This window comes from Podarcis pityusensis, assembly GCF_964106645.2.
Source record: "Podarcis pityusensis genome assembly, chromosome: 5".
NCBI lineage: Eukaryota > Metazoa > Chordata > Lepidosauria > Squamata > Lacertidae > Podarcis > Podarcis pityusensis.
In genome coordinates this window covers 88,887,306-88,901,702 of record NC_138032.1, presented here as the reverse complement: position 1 = coordinate 88,901,702, position 14,397 = coordinate 88,887,306, and positions in this window count along the sequence as shown.

Below are 14,397 nucleotides of genomic sequence, written 5' to 3'. Positions count from 1 at the left end.
CAACGTCTGAACAACTTTTTTTGAAAAAATCCCTACGCCGCGCAGTCACACTTTCAGCAAAAATCGGCCGTTCTGCAATTCACTCAAAAATCGTGCCAAACTGATGGAAACGATCCCCTGAAATGTTTTTCGGTGGAATCAGATGTGTTTTTATCATCGGAAACAGAATTAGCCCTCCACGTCTGAACAACGTTTTTGGAAAAAATCCCTAAGCCGCGTGGTCACAATTTCAGCAAAAATATGACGTTCTGCAATTCACTCAAAAATGGTGCCCAACTGTTGCAAAAGATCCCCTGAAAGGTTTTTCGGTGGAATCAGATGGATTTTTATCATCGGAATCAGAATTAGCCCTAGACTTCTGAACATCTTTTTTTCACAATTCCAGCAAAAATCTGACGTTCTGCAATTCACTCAAAAATGGTGGCAAACTGTTGCAACAGATCCCCTGAAAGGTTTTTCGGTGGAAACAGGTGGGTTTTTATCATCGGAAACAGAATTAACCCTCGACGTCTGAACAACTTTTTTTGAAAAAAATCCTAAGCCGCGCGGTCACAATTTCAGCAAAAATCTGACGTTGTGCAATTCACTCAAAAATGGTGCCCAACTGTTGCAAATGATCCCCTGAAAGGTTTTTCGGTGGAAACAGGTGGGTTTTTATCATCGGAAACAGAATTAGCTTTCGACGTCTGAACAACTTTTTTTCAAAAAATCCCTAAGCCGCGCGGTCACAATTTCAGGAAAAATCTGACGTTCTGCAATTCACTCAAAAATGGTAGCAAACTGTTGCAAGTGATCCCCTGAAAGGTTTTTCGGTGGAAACACATGGGTTTTTATCATCGGAAAAAGAATTAGCCCTCGGCGTCTGAAGAACTTTTTTTGAAAAAATCCCTAAGCCGCGCGGTCACAATTTCAGCAAAAATCTGACGTTCTGCAATTCACTCAAAAATGATGCCAAACTGTTGCAAATGATAGCCTAAAATGTTTTTCGGTGGAAACAGGTGGGTTTTTATCATCGGAAACAGAATTAGCCCTCGACGTCTGAAGAACATTTTTTCAGAATTCCAGCAAAAATCTGACGTTCTGCAATTCACTCAAAAATGGTGTCCAACTGTTGCAAACGATCCCCTGAAAGGTTTTTCGGTGGAAACAGGTGGCTTTTTCTCATCGGAAAAAGAATTAGCCCTCGAGTTCTGAACAACTTTTTTTGAAAAAATCCCTAAGCCGCGCGGTCAAAATTTCAGCAAAAATCTGAAGTTCTGCAATTCACTCAAAAATGGTGCCAAACTGTTGGAAACGATCCCCTGAAAGCTTTTTCGGTGGAAACAGGTGGGTTTTTATCATCAGAAAAAGAATTAGCCCTCAACGTCTGAACAACTTTTTTTGAAAAAATCCCTAAGCCGCGCGGTCAAAATTTCAGCAAAAATCTGAAGTTCTGCAATTCACTCAAAAATGGTGCCAAACTGTTGCAAACGATCCCCCGAAAGTTTTTTCGGTGGAAATAGATGGGTTTTTATCATCGGAAAAAGAATTAGCCCTAGACGTCTGAAGAACTTTTTTTCACAATTTCAGCAAAAATCTGACGTTCTGCAATTCACTCAAAAATGGTGGAAAACTGTTGCAAAAGATCACCTGAAAGGTTTTTCGGTGGAAACAGGTGGGTTTTTATCATCGGAAACAGAATTAACCCTCGACGTCTGAACAACTTTTTTTGAAAAAACCCTAAGCCGCGCGGTCACAATTTCAGCAAAAATGTGACGTTGTGCAATTCACTCGACAATGGTGCCCAACTGTTGCAAACGATCCCCTGAGAGGTTTTTCGATGGAAACAGATGGGTATTAATCATCGGAAACAGAATTAGCCCTCGACATCTGAACAACTTTTTTTGAAAAAATCCCTAAGCCGCGCGGTCACAATTTCAGCAAAAATCTGACGTTCTGCAATTCACTCAAAAATGATGCCAAACTGTTGCAAATGATAGCCTGAAATGTTTTTCGGTGGAAACAGGTGGGTTTTTATCATCGGAAACAGAATTAGCCCTCGACGTCTGAAGAACATTTTTTCAGAATTCCAGCAAAAATCTGACGTTCTGCAATTCACTCAAAAATGGTGTCCAACTGTTGCAAACGATCCCCTGAAAGGTTTTTCGGTGGAAACAGGTGGGTTTTTATCATCGGAAACAGAATTAGCTTTCGACGTCTGAACAACTTTTTTTGAAAAAATTCCTAAGCCGCAAGGTCACAATTTCAGCAACAATATGACATTCTGCAATTCATTCAAAAATGGTGGCAAACTGTTGCAAACGATCCCCTGAAATGTTTTTCGGTGGAATCAGATGGGTTTTTATCATCGGAAAAAGAATTAGCCCTCAACGTCTGAACAACATTTTTTGAAAAAAAACCCTAAGCCGCGCGAAACAATTTCAGCAAAAATCTGACGTTCTGCAATTCACTCAAAAATGGTGCCAAACTGTTGCAAGTGATGCCCTGAAAGGTTTTTCGGTGGAAACAGGTGGGTTTTTATCATCGGAAAAAGAATTAGCCCTCGGCGTCTGAACAACTTTTTTTGAAAAAATCCCTAAGCCGCGCGGTCACAATTTCAGCAGAAATATGACGTTCTGCAATTCACTCAAAAATGGTGCCAAACTGTTGCAAACGATCCCCTGAAAGGTTTTTCGGTGGAAACAGGTGGGTTTTTATCATCGGAAACAGAATTAGGCCTCGACGACTGAACAACTTTTTTTGAAAAAATCCCTAAGCCGCGCGGTCACAATATCAGCAAAAATATGACGTTCTGCAATTCACTCAAAAATGGTGCCAAACTGTTGCAAACGATCCCCTGAAAGGTTTTTCGGTGGAAACAGGTGGGTTTTTATCATCGGAAACAGAATTAGGCCTCGACGACTGAACAACTTTTTTTGAAAAAATCCATAAGCCGCGCGGTCACAATTTCAGCAAAAATATGACGTTCTGCAATTCACTCAAAAATGGTGGCAAACTGTTGCAAACGATCCCCTGAAAGGTTTTTCGGTGGAAACAGGTGGCTTTTTCTCATCGGAAACAGAATTAGCCCTCGACGTCTGAACAACTTTTTTTGAAAAAATCCCTTAGCCGCGCGGTCAGAATTTCAGCAAAAATCTGAAGTTCTGCAATTCACTCAAAAATGGTGGCAAACTGTTGCAAACGATCCCCTGAAAGTTTTTTCGGTGGAAACAGGTGGGTTTTTATCATCGGAAACAGAATTAGCCCTCGACGACTGAACAACTTTTTTTGAAAAAATCCCTTAGCCGCGCGGTCACAATTTAAGCAAAAATCTGACGTTCTGCAATTCACTCAAAAATGGTGCCAAACTGTTGCAAACGATAGACTGAAATGTTTTTCGGTGGAATCAGATGGGTTTTTATCATCGGAAACAGAATTAGCCCTCGACGTCTGAACAACTTTTTTTGAAAAAATCCCTAAGCCGCACGGTAACAATTTCAGCAAAAATCTGACGTTCTGCATTCAATCAAAAATGGTGGTAAACTGTTCCAAACGATCCCCTGAAAGGTTTTTCGGTAGAAACAGGTGGGTTTTTATCATCGGAAACAGAATTAGTCCTCAACGTCTGAACAACTTTTTTTGAAAAAATCCCTACGCCGCGCAGTCACAATTTCAGCAGAAATATGACGTTCTGCAATTCACTCAAAAATGGTGCCAAACTGTTGCAAACGATCCCCTGAAAGGTTTTTCGGTGGAAACAGGTGGGTTTTTATCATCGGAAACAGAATTAGGCCTCGACGACTGAACAACTTTTTTTGAAAAAATCCCTAAGCCGCGCGGTCACAATATCAGCAAAAATATGACGTTCTGCAATTCACTCAAAAATGGTGCCAAACTGTTGCAAACGATCCCCTGAAAGGTTTTTCGGTGGAAACAGGTGGGTTTTTATCATCGGAAACAGAATTAGGCCTCGACGACTGAACAACTTTTTTTGAAAAAATCCCTAAGCCGCGCGGTCACAATTTCAGCAAAAATATGACGTTCTGCAATTCACTCAAAAATGGTGGCAAACTGTTGCAAACGATCCCCTGAAAGGTTTTTCGGTGGAAACAGGTGGCTTTTTCTCATCGGAAACAGAATTAGCCCTCGACGTCTGAACAACTTTTTTTGAAAAAATCCCTTAGCCGCGCGGTCAGAATTTCAGCAAAAATCTGAAGTTCTGCAATTCACTCAAAAATGGTGGCAAACTGTTGCAAACGATCCCCTGAAAGTTTTTTCGGTGGAAACAGGTGGGTTTTTATCATCGGAAACAGAATTAGCCCTCGACGACTGAACAACTTTTTTTGAAAAAATCCCTTAGCCGCGCGGTCACAATTTAAGCAAAAATCTGACGTTCTGCAATTCACTCAAAAATGGTGCCAAACTGTTGCAAACGATAGACTGAAATGTTTTTCGGTGGAATCAGATGGGTTTTTATCATCGGAAACAGAATTAGCCCTCGACGTCTGAACAACTTTTTTTGAAAAAATCCCTAAGCCGCACGGTAACAATTTCAGCAAAAATCTGACGTTCTGCATTCAATCAAAAATGGTGGTAAACTGTTCCAAACGATCCCCTGAAAGGTTTTTCGGTAGAAACAGGTGGGTTTTTATCATCGGAAACAGAATTAGTCCTCAACGTCTGAACAACTTTTTTTGAAAAAATCCCTACGCCGCGCAGTCACAATTTCAGCAAAAATCGGCCGTTCTGCAATTCACTCAAAAATCGTGCCAAACTGATTTAAACGATCCCCTGAAATGTTTTTCGGTGGAATCAGATGTGTTTTTATCATCGGAAACAGAATTAGCCCTCCACGTCTGAACAACGTTTTTGGAAAAAATCCCTAAGCCGCGTGGTCACAATTTCAGCAAAAATATGACGTTCTGCAATTCACTCAAAAATGGTGCCCAACTGTTGCAAAAGATCCCCTGAAAGGTTTTTCGGTGGAATCAGATGGATTTTTATCATCGGAATCAGAATTAGCCCTAGACTTCTGAACATCTTTTTTTCACAATTCCAGCAAAAATCTGACGTTCTGCAATTCACTCAAAAATGGTGGCAAACTGTTGCAACAGATCCCCTGAAAGGTTTTTCGGTGGAAACAGGTGGGTTTTTATCATCGGAAACAGAATTAACCCTCGACGTCTGAACAACTTTTTTTGAAAAAAATCCTAAGCCGCGCGGTCACAATTTCAGCAAAAATCTGACGTTGTGCAATTCACTCAAAAATGGTGCCCAACTGTTGCAAATGATCCCCTGAAAGGTTTTTCGGTGGAAACAGGTGGGTTTTTATCATCGGAAACAGAATTAGCTTTCGACGTCTGAACAACTTTTTTTCAAAAAATCCCTAAGCCGCGCGGTCACAATTTCAGCAAAAATCTGACGTTCTGCAATTCACTCAAAAATGGTAGCAAACTGTTGCAAGTGATCCCCTGAAAGGTTTTTCGGTGGAAACACATGGGTTTTTATCATCGGAAAAATAATTAGCCCTCGGCGTCTGAATAACTTTTTTTGAAAAAATCCCTAAGCCGCGCGGTCACAATTTCAGCACAAATATGACGTTCTGCAATTCACTCAAAAATGGTGCGAAATTGTTGCAAACGATCCCCTGAAATGTTTTTCGGTGGAATCAGATGGGTTTTTATCATCGGAAACAGAATTAGCCCTCGAAGTCTGAACAACTTTTTTTGAAAAAATCCCTAAGCCGCACGGTCACAATTTCAGCAAAAATCTGAAGTTCTGCAATTCACTCAAAAATGGTGCCAAACTGTTGCAAACGATCCCCTGAAAGGTTTTTCGGTGGAAACAGGTGGGTTTTTATCATCGGAAACAGAATTAGCCCTCGACGACTGAACAACTTTTTTTGAAAAAATCCCTAAGCCGCGCGGTCACAATTTCAGCAAAAATCTGAAGTTCAGCAATTCACTCAAAAATGGTGCCAAACTGTTGCAAACGGTCCCCTGAAAGGTTTTTTGGTGGAAACAGGTGGGTTTTTATCATCGGAAACAGAATTAGCCCTCGACGACTGATCAACTTTTTTTGAAAAAATCCCTAAGCCGCGCGGTCACAATTTCAGCAAAAATATGACGTTCTGCAATTCACTCAAAAATGGTGGCAAAGTGTTGCAAAAGATCCCCTGAAAGGTTTTTCGGTGGAAACAGGTGGGTTTTTATCATCGGAAACAGAATTAGCCCTCGACGACTGAACAACTTTTTTTGAAAAATCCCTAAACCGCGCGGTCACAATTTCAGCAAAAATATGACGTTCTACAATTCACTCAAAAATGGTGGCAAACTGTTGCAAACGATCCCCTGAAAGGTTTTTCGGTGGAAACAGGTGGGTTTTTATCATCGGAAACAGAATTAGCCCTCGACGACTGAACAACTTTTTTTGAAAAAATCCCTAAACCGCGCGGTCACAAATTCAGCAAAAATCTGAAGTTCTGCAATTCACTCAAAAATGGTGCCAAACTGTTGCAAACGATCCCCTGAAAGGTTTTTCGGTGGAAACAGGTGGGTTTTTATCATCGGAAACAGAATTAGCCCTGGACGTCTGAACAACTTTTTTTGAAAAAATCCCTAAGTCGCACGGTCACAATTTCAGCAAAAATATGACGTTCTGCAATTCACTCAAAAATGGTGGCAAATTGTTGCAAACGATCCCCTGAAAGGTTTTTCGGTGGAAACAGGTGGGTTTTTATCATCGGAAACAGAATTAGTCCTCGACGTCTGAACAACTTTTTTTGAAAAAATCCCTAAGCCGCGCGGTCACAATTTCAGCAAAAATCTGACGTTCTGCAATTCACTCAAAAATGATTCCAAACTGTTGCAAACGATCCCCTGAAAGGTTTTTCGGTGGAAACAGGTGGGTTTTTATCATCGGAAACAGAATTCAATTCCAACTTCTGGAAAATTATCTCCAGTCAAACCAAAGCTCCTAATGAGGGCACAATAATCCCTGCAAATTCATGGGAAGAGCACTATAAAGTGCTGTTTAGGGAACATCGTCCTTCTGCGCCGCTTAACATCCCCTTAGATAATGATACACCATGGCCCCCAACATCTGAAACTGAAATCACTTCGCTAATTCTACAAATGAAATCTGGCAAAGCCCCAGGAAGTGATTTCATTGTCTCTGAACTTCTGAAAGCGCAAATAAACTGGTGGGCCCCGGTCCTTGCAAATCTATTTTCATATATAGATAAGACAACTGAAATCCCTAAAGATTGGGGACTAGCTATAATTGTCCCCATATTTAAAAAGGGCAACCCCTCTGATCCATCTAATTATAGACCAATTAGTCTCCTGAATGTGATCTGTAAACTTTATACAAAACATCTATGCCTAAAATTATGGGAATGGTTAGATCATAATAACTTGCTAGAAATTGAACAAGCAGGGTTTACATCCGGACGTTCCACCATTGATCACTGCTTAGTGTTAGATTACTTTGTCTATAAGTATGCGAAATATTGGAAAAAGTCATTATATGCAGCCTTTGTGGACCTAAAGGCAGCATTTGATTCTGTATCCAGGAGCAGGCTCTGGGCCAAATTGGCCAATATGGGTATTAACAGAAGGTTATTACTTCTGATGATTAAGCCTCATGAGAACAATACCCTCCAGATAAGACTTGCACAGGACGGCAGACTCTCTAGAGAAATCCCAGTCCAAAGAGGAGTTAGACAAGGATGCCTATTAGCCCCATTCCTATTTAACATCTATGTTAACTCCCTGGTCACATGCTGCCGTGAAATTGAAACCCACCCCCCTGTGTTCTCTAATGGCAGAAAAGTACCAATTTTAATGTATGCGGATGACGCTGTTCTTCTCTCTCAAACCAAAGTGGGTCTGAAACGTGCCTTAGGAAAGTTTAGTGACCAATGTAACACTGAACTGTTAACAATTAACTTTGCCAAAACCAAAATTGTACATTTTAACCGCTCCTTCAGGAAGGATAATTGGAGCGTAAAGGGAAACGCCATTGAACAGACTAAGACCTTCCAATACTTAGGCATTACTTTTTCTTATAATGCCAAATTCTCAACACACTTGACCACATCAGCTATATCAGCAGAAAGAAGTGCAAATGCTATCCTTAGATTATTCAGAAGGAAAGGAGCTGGCTTCCTCCCGATGGCCCTAACAGTCTTTCAGGCAAAATCTTTAGCCCAACTTCTATATGGCTCTCAAATTAGCCCCTCTGCCAACCTTAAGACCCTTGAAACAGTACAATCTAAATTCTTAAGATCATTATTTGCTACCCCTAAGTGTACACCTAATGCAGTCTTAAGGCAAGAGGCAGGACTGCCCAGAGTGGAATTAAAAGTCTGGGAACAAGCAATATCCCTCTGGCTGAAAATCCATTACAATCCTAAGGGTCTATTACCTTGCTTCCTGGCCGCAGTTCCTTGGCTTATGCAAATAACTAACAAGATCAAACAAATTGGCCTAAACCCTGAAAATCTTTTTATTGGAACTCTGAACAAGGGAAAAGCTACTATCACTCGGAGACTTTATGATATCGAATTACAACAAGAAGGCGCCCTACTCCCAGAGACGTATAGATGTTTAAAAGCTTGGCCTAATTTTGCAGCTGCCCCTTACTTAACTAACATCACTAACGAAGCCTATAGATGGGCTTTCTCTAGAGCCCGCTTTGAGACAATGCCCTCAGCAGTGCTGTACGGCAAATTCACGCGGGTTCCAATGCATGCGCGTCTCTGCCCTTGTATGTCTAATAAGGTAGAATCTGTCACACACATTCTTCTATCTTGCGAATTCTATAGTGAAGAACGAGTTCAACTTATTTTACCGCTTCTATCAAAATTTATACCCCTTCAATATTATTTGGAATCCTCCCCTGAAATTCTTCGAAAATACCTCCTGGAAGATTCCTCAAGCTCAATATCATATGAGGTGGCTAAATTTTGCACTTTAGTAATTAAGAAGCGTAAATCTCTTCTGTTGAATGGCACACTGCGAAGTTCCCTTGTGTAACCTTTTTTCTTTTCTGAAGTTGTTGCTGATTTCTTGTTGTCTGATCTTGTGGTGTTTAGTGTCACTGGCGTTGGCCGCAATAAACTTGAACTTGAACTTGGAAACAGAATTAGCCCTCGACGTCTGAACAACTTTTTTTGAAAAAATCCCTAAGCCACGCGGTTACAATTTCAGCAAAAATATGACGTTCTGCAATTCACTCAAAAATGGTGGCAAACTGTTGCAAACGATCCCCTGAAAGGTTTTTCGGTGGAAACAGGTGGGTTTTTATCATCGGAAAAAGAATTAGCCCTCGACGTCTGAACAACTTTTTTTGAAAAAATCGCTAAGCCGTGCGGTCACAATTTCAGCAAAAATCTGACATTCTGCAATTCACTCAAAAATGGTGTCAAACTGTTGAAAGCGATCCCCTGAAAGGTTTTTCGGTGGAAGCAGGTGGGTTTTTATCATCGGAAACAGAATTAGCCCTCGACGTCTGAACAACTTTTTTTGAAAAAATCCCTAAGCCGCGCGGTCACAATTTCAGCAAAAATCTGAAGTTCTGCAATTCACTCAAAAATGGTGGCAAACGATCCCCTGAAAGGTTTTTCGGTGGAAACAGGTGGGTTTTTATCATCGGAAACAGAATTAGCCTTCGACGTCTGAAGAACTTTTTTTGAAAAAATCCCTAAGCCGCGCGGTCACAATTTCAGCAAAAATCTGACGTTTTGCAATTCACTCAAAAATGGTGGCAAACTGTTGCAAGCGATCCCCTGAAAGGTTTTTCGGTGGAAACAGGTGGGTTTTTATCATCGGAAAAAGAATTGGCCCTCGGTGTCAGAACAACTTTTTTTGAAAAAATCCCTAAGCCGGGCGGTCACAATTTCAGCAAAAATCTGACGTTCTGGAATTCACTCAAAAATCGTGCCAAACTGTTGCAAACGATCCCCTAAAATGTTTTTCCGTGGAATCAGATGGGTTTTTATCATCGGAAACAGAATTAGCCCTCGACGTCTGAACAACTTTTTTTGAAAAAATCCCTAAGCCGCGCGGTCACAATTTCAGCAAAAATCTGACGTTGTGCAATTCACTCGAAAATGGTGCCCAACTGTTGCAAACGATCCCCTGAAAGGTTTTTCGGTGGAAAGAGGTGGGTTTTAATCATCGGAAAAAGAATTAGCTTTCGACGTCTGAACAACTTTTTTTGAAAAAATCCCTAAGCCGCGCGGTCACAATTTCAGCAACAATCTGACGTTCTGCAATTCATTCAAAAATGGTGGCAAACTGTTGCAAACGATCCCCTGAAAGGTTTTTCGGTGGAAACAGGTGGGTTTTTATCATCGGAAACAGAATTAGCCCTCTACGTCTGAAGAACTTTTTTTGAAAATATCAATAAGCCGCGCGGTCACAATTTCAGCAAAAATATGACGTTCTGCAATTCACTCAAAAATGGTGGCAAACTGTTGCAAACGATCCCCTGAAAGGTTTTTCGGTGGAAGCAGGTGGGTTTTTATCATCGGAAACAGAATTAGCCCTCGACGTCTGAACAACTTTTTTTGAAAAAATCCCTAAGCCGTGCGGTCACAATTTCAGCAAAAATATGACGTTCTGCAATTCACTCAAAAATGGTGGCAAACTGCTGCAAACGATCCCCTGAAAGGTTTTCCGGTGGAAACAGGTGGGTTTTTATCATCGGAAACAGAATTAGCCCTCGACGTCTGAAGAACTTTTTTTGAAAAAATCCCTAAGCCGCGCGGTCACAATTTCAGCAAAAATCTGACGTTCTGCAATTCACTCTAAACTGATGGCAAACTGTTACAAACGATCCCCTGAAAGGTTTTTCGGTGGAAACAGGTGGGTTTTTATCATCGGAAACAGAATTAGCCCTCGACGTCTGAACAACTTTTTTTGAAAAAATCCCTAAGCCGTGCGGTCACAATTTCAGCAAAAATATGACGTTCTGCAATTCACTCAAAAATGGTGGCAAACTGCTGCAAACGATCCCCTGAAAGGTTTTCCGGTGGAAACAGGTGGGTTTTTATCATCGGAAACAGAATTAGCCCTCGACGTCTGAAGAACTTTTTTTGAAAAAATCCCTAAGCCGCGCGGTCACAATTTCAGCAAAAATCTGACGTTCTGCAATTCACTCTAAACTGATGGCAAACTGTTACAAACGATCCCCTGAAAGGTTTTTCGGTGGAAACAGGTGGGTTTTTATCATCGGAAACAGAATTAGCCCTCGACGTCTGAACAACTTTTTTTGAAAAAATCCCTAAGCCGCGCGGTCACAATTTCAGCAAAAATCTGAAGTTCTGCAATTCACTCAAAAATGGTGCCAAACTGTTGCAAACGATCCCCTGAAAGGTTTTTCGGTGGAAACAGGTGGGTTTTTATCATCGGAAACAGAATTAGCCCTCGGCGACTGAACAACTTTTTTTTGAAAAAATCCCTAAGCCGCGCGGTCACAATTTCAACAAAAATCTGACGTTCTGCAATTCACTCAAAAATGGTGGCAAAGTGTTGCAAAAGATCCCCTGAAAGGTTTTTCGGTGGAAACAGGTGGGTTTTTATCATCGGAAACAGAATTAGCCCTGGACGTCTGAACAACTTTTTTTGAAAAAATCCCTAAGCCGCGCGGTCACAATTTCAGCAAAAATCTGAAGTTCTGCAATTCACTCAAAAATGGTGGCAAAGTGTTGCAAAAGATCCCCTGAAAGGTTTTTCGGTGGAAACAGGTGGGTTTTTATCATCGGAAACAGAATTAGCCCTGGACGTCTGAACAACTTTTTTTGAAAAAATCCCTAAGCCGCGCAGTCAAAATTTCAGCAAAAATCTGACGTTCTGCAATTCACTCAAAAATGGTGGCAAAGTGTTGCAAAAGATCCCCTGAAAGGTTTTTCGGTGGAAACAGGTGGGTTTTTATCATCGGAAACAGAATTAGCCCTGGACGTCTGAACAACTTTTTTTGAAAAAATCCCTAAGCCGCGCAATCTCAATTTCAGCAAAAATCTGACGTTCTGCAATTCACTCAAAAATGGTGGCAAACTGTTGCAAACGATCCCCTAAAATGTTTTTCCGTGGAATCAGATGGGTTTTTATCATCGGAAACAGAATTAGCCCTCGACGTCTCAACAACTTTTTTTGAAAAAATCCCTAAGCCGCGCGGTCACAATTTCAGCAACAATCTGACGTTCTGCAATTCATTCAAAAATGGTGGCAAACTGTTGCAAACGATCCCCTGAAAGGTTTTTCGGTGGAAGCAGGTGGGTTTTTATCATCGGAAAAAGAATTAGCCCTCGACGTCTGAACAACTTTTTTTGAAAAAATCGCTAAGCCGTGCGGTCACAATTTCAGCAAAAATCTGACATTCTGCAATTCACTCAAAAATGGTGTCAAACTGTTGAAAGCGATCCCCTGAAAGGTTTTTCGGTGGAAGCAGGTGGGTTTTTATCATCGGAAACAGAATTAGCCCTCGACGTCTGAACAACTTTTTTTGAAAAAATCCCTAAGCCGCGCGGTCACAATTTCAGCAAAAATCTGAAGTTCTGCAATTCACTCAAAAATGGTGGCAAACGATCCCCTGAAAGGTTTTTCGGTGGAAACAGGTGGGTTTTTATCATCGGAAACAGAATTAGCCTTCGACGTCTGAAGAACTTTTTTTGAAAAAATCCCTAAGCCGCGCGGTCACAATTTCAGCAAAAATCTGACGTTTTGCAATTCACTCAAAAATGGTGGCAAACTGTTGCAAGCGATCCCCTGAAAGGTTTTTCGGTGGAAACAGGTGGGTTTTTATCATCGGAAAAAGAATTGGCCCTCGGTGTCAGAACAACTTTTTTTGAAAAAATCCCTAAGCCGGGCGGTCACAATTTCAGCAAAAATCTGACGTTCTGGAATTCACTCAAAAATCGTGCCAAACTGTTGCAAACGATCCCCTAAAATGTTTTTCCGTGGAATCAGATGGGTTTTTATCATCGGAAACAGAATTAGCCCTCGACGTCTGAACAACTTTTTTTGAAAAAATCCCTAAGCCGCGCGGTCACAATTTCAGCAAAAATCTGACGTTGTGCAATTCACTCGAAAATGGTGCCCAACTGTTGCAAACGATCCCCTGAAAGGTTTTTCGGTGGAAAGAGGTGGGTTTTAATCATCGGAAAAAGAATTAGCTTTCGACGTCTGAACAACTTTTTTTGAAAAAATCCCTAAGCCGCGCGGTCACAATTTCAGCAACAATCTGACGTTCTGCAATTCATTCAAAAATGGTGGCAAACTGTTGCAAACGATCCCCTGAAAGGTTTTTCGGTGGAAACAGGTGGGTTTTTATCATCGGAAACAGAATTAGCCCTCTACGTCTGAAGAACTTTTTTTGAAAATATCAATAAGCCGCGCGGTCACAATTTCAGCAAAAATATGACGTTCTGCAATTCACTCAAAAATGGTGGCAAACTGTTGCAAACGATCCCCTGAAAGGTTTTTCGGTGGAAGCAGGTGGGTTTTTATCATCGGAAACAGAATTAGCCCTCGACGTCTGAACAACTTTTTTTGAAAAAATCCCTAAGCCGTGCGGTCACAATTTCAGCAAAAATATGACGTTCTGCAATTCACTCAAAAATGGTGGCAAACTGCTGCAAACGATCCCCTGAAAGGTTTTCCGGTGGAAACAGGTGGGTTTTTATCATCGGAAACAGAATTAGCCCTCGACGTCTGAAGAACTTTTTTTGAAAAAATCCCTAAGCCGCGCGGTCACAATTTCAGCAAAAATCTGACGTTCTGCAATTCACTCTAAACTGATGGCAAACTGTTACAAACGATCCCCTGAAAGGTTTTTCGGTGGAAACAGGTGGGTTTTTATCATCGGAAACAGAATTAGCCCTCGACGTCTGAACAACTTTTTTTGAAAAAATCCCTAAGCCGTGCGGTCACAATTTCAGCAAAAATATGACGTTCTGCAATTCACTCAAAAATGGTGGCAAACTGCTGCAAACGATCCCCTGAAAGGTTTTCCGGTGGAAACAGGTGGGTTTTTATCATCGGAAACAGAATTAGCCCTCGACGTCTGAAGAACTTTTTTTGAAAAAATCCCTAAGCCGCGCGGTCACAATTTCAGCAAAAATCTGACGTTCTGCAATTCACTCTAAACTGATGGCAAACTGTTACAAACGATCCCCTGAAAGGTTTTTCGGTGGAAACAGGTGGGTTTTTATCATCGGAAACAGAATTAGCCCTCGACGTCTGAACAACTTTTTTTGAAAAAATCCCTAAGCCGCGCGGTCACAATTTCAGCAAAAATCTGAAGTTCTGCAATTCACTCAAAAATGGTGCCAAACTGTTGCAAACGATCCCCTGAAAGGTTTTTCGGTGGAAACAGGTGGGTTTTTATCATCGGAAACAGAATTAGCCCTCG